This window comes from Macrosteles quadrilineatus, unplaced genomic scaffold (genome assembly GCF_028750875.1).
Source record: "Macrosteles quadrilineatus isolate MER2022 unplaced genomic scaffold, UCM_ALF_1.0 Scaffold_4__1_contigs__length_99947679, whole genome shotgun sequence".
In the NCBI taxonomy this organism is placed as follows: Eukaryota; Metazoa; Arthropoda; class Insecta; order Hemiptera; family Cicadellidae; genus Macrosteles; species Macrosteles quadrilineatus.
In genome coordinates this window covers 44,552,244-44,573,560 of record NW_026542597.1, presented here as the reverse complement: position 1 = coordinate 44,573,560, position 21,317 = coordinate 44,552,244, and the positions used below count along the sequence as shown (strand labels likewise).

Below are 21,317 nucleotides of genomic sequence, written 5' to 3'. Positions count from 1 at the left end.
GTCACTCATGCTGTTCATAATATTTTAAAATATGATACGATATTTTAACTACATTTATAGTTTAAAACAATAAAAAAAACGCAATTAACTTCAAGCAGATGAAATATAGTCCATATAACACTACTGTTGGTGTTCATCGCGAATCTCTAGCCTCACCGAAATTTGACATTTCTCACACCGCCATGTACAATGAACAGAAAACTTAGGGAGAGAATGCAAAAAGTGGGTTGGTAAGGTATCAATAATAATCGTAATCTGGGTACGAGAAAAGGGGTTGAGTTTAGGGGTAGGATAAGGGGTAGAGGGGGGCTGAAGGGAGAAGTCGAGAGCTTTCGATCCATCGAGAGCCGACTTACACGTCTCTGTCTCTCTCGTCTCTATTTCTCGCCTCTCAGTTAGGCCTCCTTGCTCACCTGAACCTAAGTTGTTGGAGTAATTGATTTATTGCGAGTTTCATTACCATCGCCGAGTCACATGGTACGACAACGCGTTGAAATCTCGAGATCGCGGTTGGAAATTTCAAGTCAACAAACTTCAGTATGAACAATGAAAATGCTAAGAAAAACAAACACTACATAACTTAAATGAAATTATTGACTAACAAAAATAAATAAGTAAATTAACTGAGGACTACCTCTATCTGTAGTCTTTAGCGTGCGTTTAAATAGTCTAAGCTAGTTCTCTTTAGGACCACCGAGTTCATTTTTAACTACACGATTTTGTTGAAACCGATCACTCTTCGTATTTTATTCGTATTAACGATACACACAGTGTATCCTATCAGGGATACTGGTGGTATTTTGTAAGGGAGTGGTATCCAATAAACACATGTCGACTAGCATCCAAAAATTGTTCTATTTGGTTGATGTTGTTCTGTTTTGATGATATGTTGATTGTTGAGTTGTATGTTCTATTTGGCTGTGAGTTATGATAATTTTAAAACTATTTAATAAATTATAAATAAAGGGAAGAAATTTACTCACTCAGGAATTAATAGTTAAATCTTAAATTGTCTTCAACTGATCTATAATGATAGTTAATCCATGGAGGATCTGTTTAAACTAAGATAAATAATTTTTTTTTATTTAGCTACACCTTAAAGACATATACCTCATTCAGGTTAAAATTATAAAAAAAAACAGTTAAAAATTATTTATAAATAACATCTTTTTTAAAACAAAACTTTTTATAAACAAAACAGAGGGTATAAATACTTGTAAGATTTAAAACGAAAAACGTGGGGTGCATGCAATAGATAATTTACAATTACCTTTTACCTTCACCTATTGAATTAATGTATTATTATCAATTGCATGCACCCCACGTTTTTCGTTTTAAATCTTACAAGTATTGAAACCCTCCGCATATTTATAAATTATTTTCTACTTTTTAGTGCGTTTAAAAACGTTTTGTTTTTAAACATGTTTTTTATTTATACATAATTTTCTACTTTTTAGTTTTTAATGTGTGTGGGTTTTAAATATATTTCAGATTAAGACAAGCATGTGGGAAATCTAAGGTTTAATGGAGTTTCTTTTCATATAATTATATATTAAATTGAATGTATGGCCTACCTACTAACTATGAATATACCAAACTATTTAATTTATTGTTTACTTTATAGAATACTAAATAAATACCAATTGAAATTATTAACAAACACCTTTATATCTGCAATCAGATTGTTTATCTTTATTTTGAAATGTTTGTTTGTAGGCTATAAAGAATCTCTTGTGGAAGCATAACCTGTACCTCTTAACCTCTGCTCTTCGAACTGTCAAATTTAAGTATTTACAGCTGACTTAAATTAATTGATATATGTATATATGGAAAATTGAAAGGACATGGGGCATAGCCCAAGGGAAATATGAAAATTAAATGATATAATATTGCATTGTCATTCATTTTTGAGCTATGTTTCAAATTTGAAGTCTCTAGCACATCGGGAACTTCGTTAAAAATTGATATCAAAGTTTTTAGGAAAGCGAGCTAATAAAAACAAGCCCATTGGGCGTAGCCCAAGGGAAATATGAAAATTAAATTATATAATATAATTTATTGCATGGTCATCCATTTGTATGTTTCAAGTTTCAAGCCTCTAGCTCATCGGGAAGTATCAAAATTTGCAGGAAAGCGAGTTAATAAAAACAAGCCCATGGGGCGTAGCCCAAGGGAAATATGAAAATTAAATGATACAATATTGCATTTTCATCCATTTGTGTGTGACCTATGTTTCAAGTTTCAAGTCTCTAGCTAATCGGGAAGTTAGTATAAAATTGATTGCAAAATTTGTACCGGACAAGAAAGCGAGCTAATAAAAACATTTTAAAATAACTTTTGTAAACTCTATTGTTCCTTGTTTACAATTTAACTGTGGTAAAAGATTTAGCTGATGAATCAGCTGTTCACATTTTTACCGTTAAAAAGAAAGTGGGTTAGTATTTTTGAAAGCGAGCCCTATAAATAGAAATAAATCAATTTAGGGGGGATACACTAAAGGTAATTATTTTTAGTTACCATTCGTCCCTTTGATGGATCATACGATTTAAAATGACGCCTCAATCCCAATCATGAAAATCGGTTGAGTAGAACGGCTGAAAATGGATACAACAGAGAAAAATCTTATTGTATTAGGCATGTATAATTGTAGGTGTATTAAGCTATTACTAATTAGTTTAACTATAAATTATAATCAGAGAACATCATACATGAAATTTCTTGTAACAAATTACAAACTGATTGACTATGTAGAAGGGTACCATTTTCGGGCAATTTCAAAATAAAATATTTCAAACTCTTGAAATCATAAAATCTGTAATAATGTCCCATTATTTTTTAATGCCTACTTTTTGACTAATTGGAAAATCTCTTGCGCCAAAGGGGCTACTGTTAGCCACGAAAATGTTTACAAACTACGGTTATTACTATCAAATGTACAGTTTGAATGACATTTTTACTAAAAATATCACGTAAGATGTCCCCTTAAGATTCCTCATGTTAAGATATTAGACATTTAAGAACGAAAGTGTATTCACCTTATAAATATTGGCGATGTGATCTTTTTGGAAGATAGTAAATTCATTTTCCCGTTTTTGCAGCATTCCTTCTGAAAAAAAAACGAAAAGTGTTTATCTTACAAGTTGTACAGCACAGTAAAGCGTAACACAAAATATAATTAATATTTATTTTGTAGTTATATCTTAAGAAACCTTATTGCTCGTAAAATTATCATTTATGTACGAATTGCAGCTTAAAATGGGTTTTGTGCCAAATGTTCCTGAATCAACCACTTGATTTATTCACACGATTCTTCTGTTAAAGGAATAGTTTGGAATGGAAAGGAATGTCGAAGCCATCAATTTAATTTTGTTTCGGGTTTTAAAAATTTAATTTTTAAGAAGTGTTAGCTGACGCTGCGAACATTTTGAATTCGTTTTTGGTATGACACAATTTAGTTTAAATAAAAATTCACAAACATTCAACATCTTTGACAGAATTATGCATTTAGATAAAGATTACAAAATTGCAAAATTGTTACTTTTTATCAGACCATGTGTCTATTCACAGGTAAGCGGGTGGCCGACGATTTATATAATAAAAAACGACAGTAGCTAATACAATTTGATTTTCAACTACTTTGCAGCCGACTGCGGCATTTACATTTTTCAAGTGATTTGCAGTAAGATAATCCAGTTGAGTTCAAATATTTCAAATCAAAATAATACTTGTGTTAAACGTTTATTTTTAATTCGTTATAAAATCCAAGATTTAATATAATTCAATACATTGTTTGATTTTCTAATATTTGTTAGATAGTTTTACGATTAAGATGCTTTATGATATGAAGGGGCTACATTCATCTCACTGAATTTTCTCCCTGTTGCGGCTTCAAAGGTTCAGCAGCTAGTTAAACTTAAATTTTGCCAAGAGTTTCTCATTAGATTATAATACGTTATAATCGATTCTTATAATCATGGACTTTACATCCTTATAACTGTCACCCACATTAAAACAAATTCTCATTACACTCTCATTGGATTACCTTCACTTAATTTAATTTACTACCCAAATGAAATACTAACCTCAATTGGCAAAATTACATAATTGGATACATAGCTCCACATTTGTCGATCATTTTTATTCCGATATAGTTAATATACAACGGGTGTGTACGAGTATTCACCTAAGAGTTTGTACCTAATATTAATTGAGGGGGTTACTATATTTACTCTTTATTCAAAAACCTGTCTCACTCGTTGATAAGGTTAGAACCATGTTGGAACGCCTCTTATAGCGTGTAGCCTGTTAGTTCTCTGTTTAAATTTCACATTTGACGATGGAGAGTTTACATTTTATATTAGACTACAGTGGACATTATCGTCACGATAGTAAATAACAAAATTGTCACTACTTCATTAGGTAAGACACATTACTGTACAAGAATAATATACAAACCCAGCATAGCCATGATCACTTTGAATTTTTACTCTCATGATGGAAATGTCCAAAATAATCTATTAGATGACGTAGCTATTACGTAACAAAACTAAGTAACTTTGAAAACAAGAGTTTATCGGGTGTAAATTATAAACTAAAATAATCTGCGGTTAAATATAAAGGTTTGATGATTTTTTTATAGTATGCTTCGTCCGTATGGATTGTAATTTAAAGGATAGAAAGCAACCTATAATGAGAACGTCTTTACACAACCTAACGTTCAATGTTCAATTTGTTGAAATTTATACAACATATTTTAAAATATAAACGGATTTCCATATGTATAATAGCCAAATATGACATACAATTATCCGATAAATATCTTATTACAAATCAACCTACATGAAAATGGCAATTCTAAATACGAACAAGCGCAACCGAGAACTCATATCAACAATCGGTTCACTAAAATCGTCACAATAACAAGCGAAAATATCTTCTATGTCAACTAATCTTCGAATTAAGTAATGATAACATCACTATTTAATACACGGAGTCATAACTCAACCAACGATTTTCTTCACACGATTCAGAACGTAAATACATTTAATAAGAGACGAGAGAAGTTTGTGTATACATTTCAATGTACCAAGGGGCCACAAGGTATGAGGGGACGAAATGAACCAGCCTCACCGATCTTACTGACGACCTGACCTACCCTACATTCCCCTTATCATCTTCCTCTGGCCAGTCTAATATATTTCTGTTATTTCTTATCAGAACTACCCCAAACTATTGACTAAGGAAATAAAACTCATAATTAGTATTTCAAAGTCATTCAAGTTGACGACGATTTACGATGAAAGATCAATTGAACTTTGTCTGTAAATTGAGTTAACATGTCCTTCAATAGACGTGTTTATTTGTTCATACCTTTATTTAAAAGAAATTTCCGTTTAACGTGTTTTCTGAATTAGAATACTAGGTTTGTAGACATTAGCACATTCAAAGTTTATTAGCTTATAGCAGGAAAGGACGAGAGGTCAGTAACTTTACAAGCTTTGAAAAGTCGTTGTATGACATTTAGTTAATTTTAACATTTTATTAGGTTGTTAAACTTTCGTTTGTATCGGCCCACTTAAATTGGATATAATTCTAAGTTTTAGAAAACGGAATTTGTTATTTACAAACTTGCTATAGTTTTACAACAAATTGCCAATCTAATATATTGACGATTTCGTTTTTGAATTTTCTAAAATAACGGTTTATACACTTATATTGCTTAACATACACCATTATTGTCAATACGTTTATATTTACTGTATTAACATTTCGCGATGACCATCCAATCCTCATTCAGATGGGTTAGTATCCTTATAAGGATATGGATACTTCATCAACTTCATTAGTTTAGTAGTCAATTCCATTATAAAACAGCAGTACACAGTACATCTGGGGCAACTAAGTAGATGGGGAGCGAGCTGGCGTAGTGGCACAGAAAATATACTACTATTACCTAATAATAATAGTTCAATTTTAATAGTAGTATATTTTCTGTGGTAGTGGTTAGAGCGCGGGCGATCCCAGCCAAGTCACAATTAGATTTCATCTAAGTGATGATGCCGCAACCCCTAGGTCTAGCCTGATGTAATGTGAAAAACAATCCCAGGCTCGTGCCTAGCTTCCTAGGACAAAAAAGTACATCTGAATCGTAGCTTTGATTTTTGGTAGATGTAAAAGTAAATGACGCTAATGTTGCAGGCACGCTAAGAGACTATCAAATTACAATATAACATGCAAATTAAACCAGCATAAGCAGTTATTAAATATTAAAAATCAAAACACCAGCAAGATTTGCTATATGCAAGTATAGTTGGATTATTCTTCTTAACGTTACAAAAAACCTAAGCAATTTTCCTTTAAACTATTATTTGTAGAAGAACTAATCTGTTACAGGGTATAAGTCACACTTTTGTACTTTTGACAACTCAAATTGATGGAACAACAACTGATAAAAATACACCAAATCTTAATATTATGTAAATTATAGAACAGAATAAAACTTATCTCTTTTGTATTCCTTTTTTTGAGGGAGGCCACAGATTAAGAGCTGACAACTACAGTGTTGCAGAGTTTACCGGTGGCGACAGGGCACAAAAATAAAAACCTAATATAATATTACAGTAAATTTCATGTTTGGCTAGAAAGTAAAAATCGATCATCTAAATTCATTATTTCTGAGATAAAATTATCCTTTTTTGGAGCCATTCAGGAAGTAGTAACTATATCAGAAAATGTTCGTACCAACTTCCTAAATTCTGGAGTAAGGTTTATGAGCCCAGTTAAAAAACATATTTGAAACCTCACGTTTTTGTTAGTCATTTAACTCTGACGGTATAACAAACTAGGAATTAAAATTAAAAAGTTATCATACCAATTGTTTGAACTTAAGATTATTTTAATAGCTCAAGTATTAATACAAAAACAAATATGGACACAGCATTTATAAGATGAATGCGTGAACAGTCAACGCTATTACCGTAGGTCTCATGGTAAGATATAGACCCGGGGACAATTTATCAGCACGGGATAAACATTTAACAGCAGGGATAAAGGTAAAGACAATAACTAAAACAAAATCACTCGTATTTTAATTTTAAAATAAACCTGATTTAGGTTTTCCCTGGTGTTGATTTAATACCTAGGTTACTTGAATCCATCTATTCTATTGTATCCTGCCTGAATTCATATTTTATAACTAAAAGAATTGAAATATAAAGTATAAATAACAACTAGATTTAACAGAAATGAAACGGTTGTAAAGAATTCGGTGCATAGGTGAAAAATGATATTAAGTCAAAACACGTTAGTAGAATTGCAACAACAAAAAATACTTTCCCTGACATATAAAAATGTGATAAAGCCACCTTACATGAAAACAAAGTAAACTAGTGGGAAGTGCCAGTTTTTAATTGCAAGAAGCAAAACAGAATCAAGCAACTGTTGAAACGGACATTTCAGCCGACCCTAAAATTCTTTGTGGCGTCATGCCCCTCCCCCCTCACCCCTTTATCCATTGACTGCGACCCGAATCGCTTTTCACCCAATTTTTATTTACAGTGTAAACATTTTTATTGGCATTGTAGCCGATTCCAGCTTTTCTACTGATTGTTTAAACAGGCTTTACTGTTATTTTTATTCTTAGCGTAACGCCACTGGAAAGACATCTCGGTAAACAAACATAGTATGAATTAGTATTAAATTAGGTAATTTGGTTGTCATATTTAGCAATGATTGCTTCACACACACTAGTAATGTATACAGAATGTTTAACTTTTGTGATGTTTCGCAAAACAATTGATTTTGTAATTTGTAATTTTATGTTTTTTTTAGGTTAGTATAATTTTTTACGGAAAAATTAGCACGTCAGGGATTGTGAGTGAAACCAATGGCAAATAACTTATGATTTATTTCAGGCTAGTAGCTTTACCCACTACCGCTATGCAAAAAGGTACAATCACGAGAAATATAGCAATACTGTAAATTAAAATAACTTTACAATGGTCTACAGAAAATCATTGATTCTGTATACAGGTTTTATTACTGTTATAGAGTACATAACTCCACATAGATGATATATATATATATATATTACCTCTGGTATTACCTCTGGATAAATAAACATCATCCAAGATTCAGTGTTTTGTTTCGTTAGTATTTATTTTATTTTATTTTATTTTACCTTCCAACGGTCAAGAACCAATTTACAATAATACAATAATACAATAATTACAATAATACAATAATTTATAGTATTGTACGGTTGTGTCAATTATTTCAGATGATTAAACAATCCACAAACAAAATTTAATTTAATTTAGTAGCTATTCCTATGATAAATCCAAGTAGTAAAATGCCTCCTATGGATTTGCTTGATCTTTGGACAAAGCATTTCAAATGCCATTAATGCAATATGTATATGGCTTTACCCTTTATCCTGTTGTATACTCATATAAGTATTCTTATTCTGTATTCAATTGTAAACCCTCTTTCCTTACTGACTTACTACTGTAATTACATTACTTGTAGCATTACTAACAGCGTACCATCCAGATAGGCCCCAATTTGTGTAAAAATTACACGGGGGAAGGTTTTTAACTCCCCTGAAGTTAGCTTCTAAGCACATGCGATTTTTTTATATGTTAGTCGACTACTCTTCTTTTTTATTTTGAGTTTTAAATGGCTTTACTGGTTGTACCAAGAAACATAAAACTCTAAGGAACGGAATTCTCACATTGAACAAAATTTGTTATGAATTAATTGTCTGATTTATGAATTTTAGCTTTGAAGCTAATCAGACAAATAAAATAGTTTCATGTGACAAAATGAACGATGGTGATTAATTAAAGCGATATTTGCTCACCGTGAATTTTAAATGTAATAGTAGTTTACGCAACGATTGCGTAAAGAAAGTGTCGTTAACGCTACGCGAGTTGCGTACACTACTTTACCTACTTAAGTGTTTTAATTACTAAATATACTACTCATAACTTCTAAGAGTGTTACATTGTACATTGTACTAAACACTAATTGCACGACTCAACAATTAAAATGGCCTGAACAGCTGATTAGTTCAGGTTCGAATCATTACAATTTTACTTATTTTCCCGTAATCCTTGAACCTCATTTGTCCGTTACCCGTGTTTTTATGAGTAAAACTATGCTGTTATGAGAAATTTTTAATTCTAAGAAATGAACTGAAAGGGCTACTTTAAAAAACGGTCGTACGTAATAGTATATTACGTTACTAGTCCTGAAAATAAGTGTTTAACGGACGAGTGTGGTCGTTCCCGTGCGAGACGAAGTCGAGTACGGGATTACCATACGAGTCCGGTACACACATTTTGGACGAGTTACGTACGATAGTTTACGCCATACTACTTAATCCGTACAAATCCTTATATATTTCCACCAACTAAAGGACTAAAAATCACTAGTCATAACGTCCAAGAGAGGTTATGTTTTTGTTTATAACCACTCATTGCCACGCAAATACAAGTATAATCAGCTGATTGGCGTCCGGTAAAACTCATTGCAGCACAGTAGTACGCAATGAAACCCCATTTGAATAAGCTGGCGGCAAACAGCTGTTTTCTGGACTAAATCCTTGCGTGGAAAGTTCGTCAAAATAGTGTAGTGTGGCGTAAAATAGTTTTTCCGTGGCATCATGAATTTGAAATAAGTAAAGCGATTGACGTTTACTGTAAAAGCAAAACTGTTAGCAAATCAAGAATGCAAAAAAAAGGAATTACAGTTTCTTTCACTGAATTTGAATATGACTTGATAACTTATGTGCTTAGCCTGGAGGAATATTATTATTTATCAACTTTCCAAGAACTACTTGGGGTAAAGTTACATGTACACATTGGCTCAATGGCTCAAATTTTTGTATTTAACATCGAGAAAGGGAACAATATTTTTATTTTACTAGTTTATATTTACATTTTTTACAAGTTTTGTACTGAAAGTTTGTCTAAGGCTTAATCTAGGCTGAAAATCTTACACCATATTCATGTATCACGAATAGTTCAGTAATATTAAAAATCCAACCCGAAACAATCCCTCATCTACTACTAACGCACACACAGTAACTACGGAACGGGGGACTTTGTTAAGCGTTAGAAGGCACATCGATGGACAAAGTGGATGAAATAAAAACACACCGTGGTGATCGGTGGGTTAGGGTTGAAACGGTTACGAGATGGTGGGGGGGGGGGGGGGCAGGCGCCCCGGGCCACGTCGCCACCGACCAACTGTGGGGGGATGTAAAAGGGGGATTCCCATTTCATTACACATTGCGTTTCCGCGTTCCAAACCCAAATTTGTAGAGTGACCACGAGCACCCATTACTATTGATAAATGGTCCGATAGTTTATTACCCTATAACACTTTTAATTAAATTTATTACTTTTATGTTATTTGGAACTAGTTGTAGCTTGTACGCCCTATTGTTAAATTGCTTTTCAGGAAATCAAATCAAATAATTTTAACATTACAATATTATTCATTATAGTATGAAAAGGTCAGACAGTTACCACAGTCAAAACAAACAAAAAGTTTCACAACCAAATTTATATTGCCTAGAGTTAAATTGAATGGCTTGACAGTTAAATTATTACTCTTTATTAATGTCAAGTCATTTAATACTATTAACTGTAAAAATTATTTTTAAATACTGATTCTGGTAAAACTCTTGAATTATGTATCTTATTCTTCAATCTTATATTCATTACACAGTTGTAAAATTGTTAATTTAAAAAAACATAAATATAGGTTAATAGGTGAAAAAATTAATAAACAAATGTCTGCAATGTGCTCTACAAGTTGATTTGGAAACTATAACAACTATAAAATTAACGATGCTTCCTTGTATTAAAAGAACATCCCCACTGCAGCTATCTCTCTAAAGAATTAAATCATATCTCAACACAATGTCTATAAAATAAACCTACAGTACAATTTTTATTTGCACGAGATTTTTAAAATTATTTAATAAATTAAATACATTTTACAACTTATTGCAACCGGATCATCCTGAGATGACCAAGGGAAATTACCATCAATTACCACACGAAAACCATTTATATCTTTGTTCTGGACTGTTCCAGGGCCTATATATTTTGTTTGTCAACAAAATGCTGATTTATCAACATTACGAACTAGATTTTTTGCACTAATCCCAATGAAATTTCTTGATCATTCAGTTAGTGCGATGTTAATGGAGTTTATCAGAAAAACCGTATCAAAATTGTTTCGACAGTGATTATCACAGTCCCTCAAAACTGTGCCCCCGTTATACTACTGGCTTATATCATTGACTATATAACAGTGTTATAACTATATAACATCATTGACTATATAATAGTGTTATATAATCAATGCTTATATTACTTTGCCATGAACGATGCTTAGTGAGAGATTGGTTTACGTAACATTAATTTTTGTCCTGGCTGGTTTATCATAATTCGTTTTAATTCAAAGAAATAAGAGGTTAATTTACCTTAATTTCGTCTTGTGATTCCTTTACCTCCTCTATGGTGGATTAGGATCGTTTCGGCGACTATGTCACCTTCTTCAGATCCTCGTCAAGAATATCGATTCACTCATATAGAGGTCAATAAGGCACTGGTCATTTAGACACTGGTCGATGAGGCACTGGTCAATGAGGATGAACTGGTCAACGAGTATAATCGGTAATCTGCTTTAACTATCACACAGCACTGACATTATTGAACGTAAATCACTTGTAGCTTATAATGGGCATGAACGTTTGAAAATAAATAACCAAGCCTCTAGTTGACTCAAATATTGAGCAACGTCCTTTTAGATTTAATATTTACTTCAATATTTAAAGATAACTAAAATATTGCGATGTTTTGCACTGAACCATTTTTATTTCCATGCCAGTTTAATCTCCATGAAAAATCAACAATCTTACTGTGAATGCAAATATTGCTAGATTTTCAATTTTAACCCATAATTAATAAAAGTGATACTAACATAAAAAGACAACAAATAAAAAAAGGCCCTTGAGTTTTAAACGGGTATACTTGATTTTAATATTTACTAGAAATCTGAAGAGGAAGAAAGTGACTGAGAAAATGTTTTACCGGTTCAAAACAGCTGGCTTCCCTCCAAAGAACAATACAACTAGTCTCTCTTCCAAAACTCAAGCGACAAAATAGTTTCATCTTAATTACTGAAGTCTAAAGTCTCCAAGGTGAAGTTAGTCGTTAAACACTTCTTAAGTGCCTTGAAATTGATTTTTGGTTGTTTAGTAAACATGTCCCAAAACATAAATACATTCACGATAGTAACTTAATTTTATATTTTTGGGAAACAAGGTTTGAAAACCCATGAGCTTCTGAAATGTGAAACCATTTTTCAATGTGGTAGAATCCGTTTTAATGGAGGAGGGATTACCGTATATTAAGAGGGGTTTTGTAAGAGGCAGTGACACATTTTTTTATAACTCCCAAGTTTTATAAGAAAATATTAGGTTTATCAATAAATTGCAGTGGTGTATGATGCTGTAACAATAATGATGGACCTTTTATAGTGTTACTAAAATAGCTACGTTTCATGTTTAATTGTTTTAGTTGTGTTTTAGGCTACTTTATGCAAATCAAAATATGTAAAAGGTTACAATACCTGCACACTGCCAATAGTGGTCCTTGATCATCCAACATTTTGATACGTTTGCCAATTCTTGTAAATTCAGTTTTGATTCCAGAGATGACATGACAACTTTCCAGGATTAAGATGTAAGATTAACAGTTTGATAATAATTAATTATCTTGATAAAAAATTCATAGGTGACGAAAAACTATTGATAACTATAGTTTTGATCCGGCTATAGAAGGACCAAACGTAAAAAGATAAAGGTATACAACAGAAAGATATAGATATATATATATAACTTTTACTTTCCATTACAAACAATTGACTTATAATGTTTACATTCTTCTAACATCTTGAAAGGTGCAACTAAGTGATTGTTAAATTATTTACTTTCAATACCCATCGATTATATAACATGACGTTGCATGTATAATAAATGTTATGTGTTCAGGTGAACACATAACATTTCCTTGCTGTACATCTGATTTAAAAGAACGTTTACATAATTATGTAAATCTAATGTACACAAACAGATAAATGAAGGTAAATTAACATTCCGCATCCAATTTCAAGCGGTATCCCAGGACTGTAGAATATTCGGCAAACAGTTGACATCGCTAGGCGGAGGTCCGTGTTGGTTATTATGTAAACAAATCTGGCTTAGTCCGTGATTACTGGAAATGAACACTTTTATATACCAATGAAACCTTTTTGTAAATAGACATATTAGCAGTGGTGATTTCTACATGTAGAATATAGTATATGGTTGCGCATTGGGGAGACATAGTCATGTAATACTGTATATGTTGGGAGACAAAGTCATGTAATACTGTATATCAAACCAATTTCTGTGGATCATCACATTGGAGAACATAATTTGACAATTTTGATCGAAACAAGTTTTGATGGGGAATAATGGAAATTTCAGCCATTTTGTGTGAGTTGTAATAGTTGTGTAGAATAATGTTTGGAACAAATTATAGCACTTGAAACCGTTATACGCTGACGCATATAATTTGTTTTGAATCGAATTAAATAATGGCATGCACTAGAATGTAATCATGAGTTTGCATTAGTAATAACATTATTCAACTTTGAAACTGATTTAATCAGTTAAAAATTTAATCAAATATAACTCCACTGTTCAAATTTTGTCATAGCTGTAATAATTTACACTAAAAAGTTAATCATATACTGCAAGCATAAGTATTCCTCTTTCTGCAATGTGCAGTGATGCATGCTTTGATTGTATTCCACTTTTATTGTGGTTTGTGTAGTGTATTTATTATATTGTATGGATCACTCTCATTAGGATTGGGTGTATTTTAAGCTGAAAATGAAAGCTTGGTAAGTGCAGAATGTAGTGAGATTATCTGAATTTCTTTCACTAAGATCAGCTATTTCTTATCAAGGACCAGAAGTATTAGTATCTATGGACTGTATGATTATCATTTCTGTTTTAATTTCAGACCAATTTCCTTAGTACTAGTTTTGAGATTGATATTATTAATATTTTACAAATTAATACGTTTAGTAATGTTGATAAAATTGTGTAGGAATTACCAACATTTCCGTGTATTGGCACGGTTGTAAATAGCAATAACGTTGAGATTGGTAAGTGTTGGATGGCAGGTCCGATTGAATGTTTAGACGATACGACCGTTTAGGGGCTCCCAGCTTGTTCATAAACAACACAACGTCCGAACTGACTCATCTGCTGAACATCCCCTCGGACCCTAAACATACTGTGTTTTGAGAGGTTGCAGAGGAATCCAATGTATCAATTCATCATACCATAGCAAAATGTAAATTTTACGTAATTTTTAAAATTTCATCCAATTTCAATATTTTATTAAAATTTTAATTATACTTGATATTGATAATTAAATTCAACCACGTGTGTTTATAGTAGTTTACGCAACGATTGCGTAAAGATAGTGTTAACGACACGAGTAGAAAGTTACGGTACGAGCCTTGGCGAATGCCTTAAAAACTTCTACGAGTGTCGTTAACTCTATTTACGCGAGTTGCGTACACTACTTTACCTACGACGGCGTTTTAATTACTAAAATCACTACTCATAACTTCTAAGAGAGGTTATGTTTTTGTTTATAACCTCTCATTGCCACTGACAGTGATTCAACGAAACAATTTCAACAGTTTCGTTGAATCACTGTCAGTGGCAATGAGAGGTTATAAACAAAAACATAACCTCTCTTAGAAGTTATGAGTAGTGATTTTAGTAATTAAAACGCCGTCGTAGGTAAAGTAGTGTACGCAACTCGCGTAAATAGAGTTAACGACACTCGTAGAAGTTTTTAAGTTTCTTAAACTTTCTACTCGTGTCGTTAACACTATCTTTACGCAATCGTTGCGTAAACTACTATAAACACACGTGGTTGAATTTAATTATCAATATCAAGTATAATTAAAATTTAAATAAAATATTGAAATATCAAACACTAATTGCACCAATCAACAATTAGATTGGCCTGAACAGCTGATTAGTTGAATTTCGAATCATTACAATTTTGCTTCTCCTCTCTCAATCCTTGAACCTCATTGGTCCGTTACGCGTGTTGTTATGAGTAAAACTATGCTGTTATGAAAGTAAACAATGCTGTTATGAGATACTTTTCAATTCTAAGAACTGTACTTAAACGGCTACTTTAAAAAACGGTCGTAGGTAAAAGGTTTTAATGGGTTAAGCTTATAAGTGTCGAACCTCTAAGGGCATGTAAAAATGAAAGTTCAATGACGTATTTTCCAAAAATGATTTTGATTTGCTTTAAACATTTTACTATCAAGAATAATATTCTCCTTAGACAAAGTCAAAAACAAAATCGTCTTTCAAAAAATCGGGGTTCGAACTTAAGTAATTGTTTTGCACCAAATTGTTGTAGGGCTCGACGCGTACTGTTGTCAGAGCACTGTACTTGCTTATGCGAAAAAAGCTGATATAATTAGACAGAAACCATAATATATTTTATACTATTATAGCTTTATTGGAGTTATTACATGGCAACTTTGCAGTGTATGGGTGTAACAATTTGTAATCATGAGTAACTGTTGTGTCCATTGACTCAATGGGTAGTCAGCATTGTCCATCCCAATGCAAACAAACAAACAGACAGACATCTAGATAACAGTGGATTAGTACTGTTCAATCCCATGTAAGCCTCCCATAAACTCCATTACAAGAGGTCTAGTATTTAATGTTAAGGTTTTTTAATTATGAAAAGTCAAAGAAGAATAAAAGTTAAATATGATTATTGCTTTGCACCAGTGCGATCGGTTTTATAGTGAAAAATGTGACCATGAAATAGACTAAGCGGGCACTTTCATTTTGTTGTTTGGTTGTTATAAATGAAAAATGTATATGAAGTTGTAAATATTTTGGATGAGATATTATGCTTCGTAGCGTTGAATATGTTTTTAACAATGAGTTTGCGGTATATAAATTATTTTAAATGAGGGTGAGAAGTGATTAAATAATTTATATGCTGATGACTGAAATCTGACAATCTTCTATCTATCTATATATTAATAGGCAAGCATGTTTCTTTAAAACCTTTTTTCTCAGCTCGTGTGCATCGTAGGGAAAATCTACGCATACTGTTAGAAAGCTATTTTCCTGTAGGTGTGCAGAATCCCTTTATAAATTAAAATAGGCTCAAAAATAAGCACAAAAAATGAATTTAAAATTTTGAAAAATTTAACATGGATATTATGAGTTGCCATGCTGGTGCCGAAATAACAACGAAATATAAACAGAAAATCAAAACAAATGGAAGAAACTCCAATCACATGTTCTATTCAAAGTGTGGAATGAAAATAAAGAAGTCTGTACATTACATATTTTTGGTTTAGTTTCGACCACTGGACGACCTCTAGTATAATTAATACGCTACATGAAACTTTGTCGGTTGAACTCCTCCGCCATTTCTTAACCGATTTTATCCATTGACGTCTCATTGGAAAGGGCGTGTAGCGTAGATTTGCAAACTGACCATTTTTGAAAAAGTCCCTTGGGCTCTGCCCCAGTGGCTTTTAAAGCTCGCATGTTAGCCTTATGAAGAACATAATTGTTTACATTTTGATCAGCTGTATAATTTAATTGATGTTATTTATTTTTCAATTCAACGAAACGCATTGGGTACATTTACTGATTTTGTTGAAACTAGTGTCCCTGTTGCTCGAGTTCGAGCAATTGCTAAGTATTACAGGCGTTATTTTAAAACGAATAACAGCCATAATTTCTGATGACTTTAAAAGATTCGACTCAAAGATTCGGAAATATTCAAGATGTACATAACAGATCGATATAGGCTAATCAACATTTCTTGTAAATATCGTTTCAAAAGCTGATCTTGATTTTTTAGTGTTTTCTACAAATAGCCTTACTCATAGCCGCATTAGATTGTCCATAATAATGATTATAAATATAAAAAATATGATTTCTATTTCTTCTCCTTGGTGGTGTTCTATGACTTTCCTATGTTACCATAGTTTGCAAATCGGCTCTTTCAATGATCACTAAGAAATGCAGCACAGTGTTAATTGAGTTTTCTTTTTAGTATATCAATTTATCCAGGCTCTCTAGCTTTTTTCCATTGTAATATTTACGCCAACAATAATTCAAATAGTAAATATTTCATTTCTACCTAGTCAGTAAATGTTTGTAGCAAACTGTTAAATTGGCAAACTTTTATTGATTGTTAACAATTATCATATGCTCTTCTTCTCACTTTTAATTTCTGATAACAGTTGGAGTTTTATATTAATTTTTGTTCCCCATGTTAATCTTATGGAGAAATACGAAACCTTAAAGGTCCCCAGGGCCTCACTTTCTAATTATTTCCCTAAAAAGAAAGTTTCCTGCACTACTTCACATTACGCTCTTTCCAATGACACCAAAAACATGTCAATTGGTTCAGTAGTTTCGGAGGAGTATTGTCACAAAAAATCTGCTTGCGTATTAAATAAGTACTAGAGGTCGTCCAGTGGTCGAAACTCGACCAAAAAATATGTAATGTACTCTATGTACTCTATTTTCACCCCACACTGTAAATAAAACATGTGATTGGAGTTTCTTCCATTTGTTTTGATTTTGTGTTTATATTTAGTTGTTATTTCGTCACCAGCATGGCAACAGATAAGATCCATGTTGATTTTTTCAAAATTTTAAACTCATTTTTTGTGCTTATTTTTTATCCTATTTTAATTTATAAAGGTATTCTGCACATCTACATGAAAATATCTTTCCAACAGTATGCGTACATTTTCCCTGCGATGTACACGAGCTGAGAAAAAAGGTTTTAAAGAAACATGCTTGCCTATTAATATATAGATAGATAGAATAGATTAAATATTTACTACTTTAATTTGCAATGTAAAAAATCGAGGAAGCCTGGGCAATTTGATATATTTTAATTCCTATGTAATGAAGAACACCTACAATATGAAGATTCCCACAAACAATGAACAAGGATGTTAGCCGAAAAGTTACTATTTTGTAGGAAACGCGGACTTAACTTTATGATGATTGGCAAAGGAAAACAAGGCTGTATTAAACTGGAACGGCAAGGACATTATATATATCTTTTCATAAAAGTCAAGTGATTTAGAGAAGAATATGACTACATCCAAGAAACCTTGATAAAACTTTCATTGAAGGATTTGCATTATTCACATTTAAGGGAAACAAAAACCATCTGAACAACATTAGGCCTTTCAATACTGGATTTTTTCAGGTAAATATAACTTACGTTATAACAGTAAGTAGACAAATTAATGCCAATTGAAGCAAATACAAAATTGTGATAGAGAGGTTATGCAGAAAATCAGGCCGTTCTTAAGTAATATACACAAAATGTCATTGCTATAAAAAATGAATGAAATTTGTAAACGTACTGGCGACAATGGGTGGTACCTTGCAGACTACATTATCATTGACGAAGACCAACATGGACAATCTAATGCGGCTGTAAGTGAGGAACATTATTTGTAGAATACACTAAAAACCAGATCAGCTGTTGAAAAATGATCAAATATTTACAACAAATTTTGATTAAATGGAACTTTTAGGTACGTGATCTATGAGCTGAGTCTTTTAAACTCATCGGAAATTATGACTTCTATTAGTTTTTAAATAAGTTATTTGTTTTTTAATAACTACTTTACATCTTTGCAATTGCTTTCGAGCAACATTTAAACTAGCGATAAATTTATTCCGATAATTTGCTTATTACTAACTCCTACTGTCTTAAGCTTCAAGGTGTTTTGTTACACCTTCCCCTTTCACGGTCAGCTCAAAGATAATTCTCAATTGGCCCCGTCACTTGTTCATCTCAAAGGTAATGTTCAGTTGCCCTCCTTCTTTAGCAGCCCCCTTCCTGGTTCGGCTCGAAAGTAAAGGTCAAAATAAATGTTCAGTTGTTCTTTGGGAAAGTTCAAAGATAACATATTTTTAAATATGATAACTCTATTTGATTACACAGAGATCGATTACGGTTTCCATGGAGGAGGGTGTATTTCTTTATTACGGACCCCATGGTCATCTATTCAACCAAACACTGATTTTCATCTATTGGAGGTGGGTCAAACTCACGTCATCTAATCAAAATTAAACTGTTGTCCAGTGAGACTTGGATCCAAACGCATCAAAATTTAAGTAAATGCCGGATTACTTCGAAATTTCACGTATCTGTAGATGATTTCGTAACTCCATGTTCTGCACATCTTTTCAAAACTCCACGTATCTTAAAATAAATTTGAAATTCGACGTATTTCAAGATAATTTCCGATTCCACGTTTCTGGACACCATCAAAAATATAATGCATTTGGAGCTTTTTGAAATTCCATACATTTGGAAGCATTTTGGATTTTATATATCTAGAGATTATTTTGTAACTTTTAGGATGATTATTCCGAAATTCCATGCTTACGAGTATAGCTTTTCAGTATAATGTACCCAGAGATAATTTTATATTCAACGTATCCAGAGAAGATTTTCCATGTATATAATTTTGAAACTTCGTTTAAGCCTATTTGGAAATAATTTCAAAATGTCATGTTTCTAGAAACAATTTCAAAACTCTGTTCAAAATTTCATAAATTTCAGGAATGTTTTCAATTCATCCGTAGATAATATTACAATTCCATGTATGAAATGATAAAAGTTGAAGGTGACGAGACAAGGGTGGTGTAGCCGGGTTGGGAGCCGATATATAGAATGAAGTCACCCCTCCCGGGGCATGCGCGGCACTGCTACACCCTCACCGCTCACAATTGATTACACAGATACTCACTGATAACTCGCTCCTCGTCACTGCCAAAATAACAACTAGTGCTGTCACCTATCCCCCCTCACGATTACTCATACTTGGCCAAAAAAAGCCAAAATGTATTGTGAAAAGTTTGCTCAGCCCATAATTGAACTTAGCTCTGAGACGATCAAGTTGGGATTGGAATAGACTTGGATGGTTTCACTACACATACTAAGAATAGTTATTTGTGCAACTAGTGAGCAAAGTGAGCAATTGACTCACACGGCTCGTGAGGAATGGTTTCTCGAGTGAGGCAATTGCACTTTGCACTCGAGTTGCACATTATATTTTTCCTGCAGTTACCATAAAACAAATAAATTGGTAAAGAAACGTAACATATTTTTACACAGAAGTGAACTTTTAATATGACATTTAATGATACAACAGTACAACAGCTGACCAGCTGATTTACAGCAAGTGCTGCCAACGTATTTCGCGCGCATACGACCATGTCTGCATGTTACGCGCTCACTATTTCGTGCCTTCACGCTGCAAATCTGGAGTGAGACAAAGTAATTAGAGTGAGACAATGTTAACACAATGTTGTGAGCGAATTGGCCACTTTGCTTTCTCAAATCAGCGAGAGAACATGTACATTGTTAGGTAACTGTAGGAAAAATTAATTGTCGGCTAACGATACCAATATGAATTTAAACAATGCGAAATAAATCTATATAAATATTATGAGATTTTGTTGTGAATTTGTATATGTGTTACTCATTTCTTACATATTCCTAACGGTTTATCTATACTATAAGAGGAAAGTTTGAGCACAATGATTTCAAAATGGCTCATATAATTTCCTCTAAATTGATAGGAATATCTTGGTTTCAGGTTAAATCAATTTCCATGCTAGCAACTGTTCTAAAAAATTAGTTTTTCGCTAAAAACGTTAAATGAAAAAATGTAATATTTTTAACATTGGTCTTATGGAGAGCTAGACAGCTTTGCGAAAGTGTCAATAAATGAATACATAATATGCTTATAACATCATCTAGAGTACAGTGGCAGATTACTAAACACAGCTCAAAAGAAAAGTTTATAATTGGTTATTTAATACACTTGGGGTGTTTTATTAAGTAAACTAGCTGTGTGCCCGTTCTACGTACGGGTATCTTATAGTAATCTGTTGAATGTGACAAAAATCACACAATGTTAGGTTTTTGGACATTTGTAATTTTATTTTTTAAAGTAGGTACAAGTAGGCCATGTATTCTATGGAGAAAGTACTGGTATCAAGGATCGTCGTCGAAAAGGTTGTTAGATGAATAAATAGGTAAGCGTACGTACCCAAGAGTTGGGCTATGGGCCTATTGGCTGTATGGTCCAGCGATTGTATCACACGGTGAGTAGAAACAGAAAGGGACACA

General features: G+C 32.6%; 1 protein-coding gene across 3 annotated transcripts in view; it reads right to left on the bottom strand.

Moving 5' to 3' along the window:
- The window catches only part of LOC128991533 (NALCN channel auxiliary factor 1), an 89,909-nt gene that overhangs the window by 49,893 nt on the left and 18,699 nt on the right, over nt 1-21,317 (bottom strand). The window contains exon 2 of one of the 3 annotated variants that reach the window (XM_054414498.1): nt 3,036-3,106. The exons of 1 other annotated variant lie outside the window; for it this stretch is intronic. The gene's annotated coding sequence lies outside the window, so the exon portion shown is untranslated. The remainder of the gene's footprint in view (nt 1-3,035; nt 3,107-21,317) is intronic. One more of the 3 variants, XM_054414499.1, reaches the window with a different exon arrangement.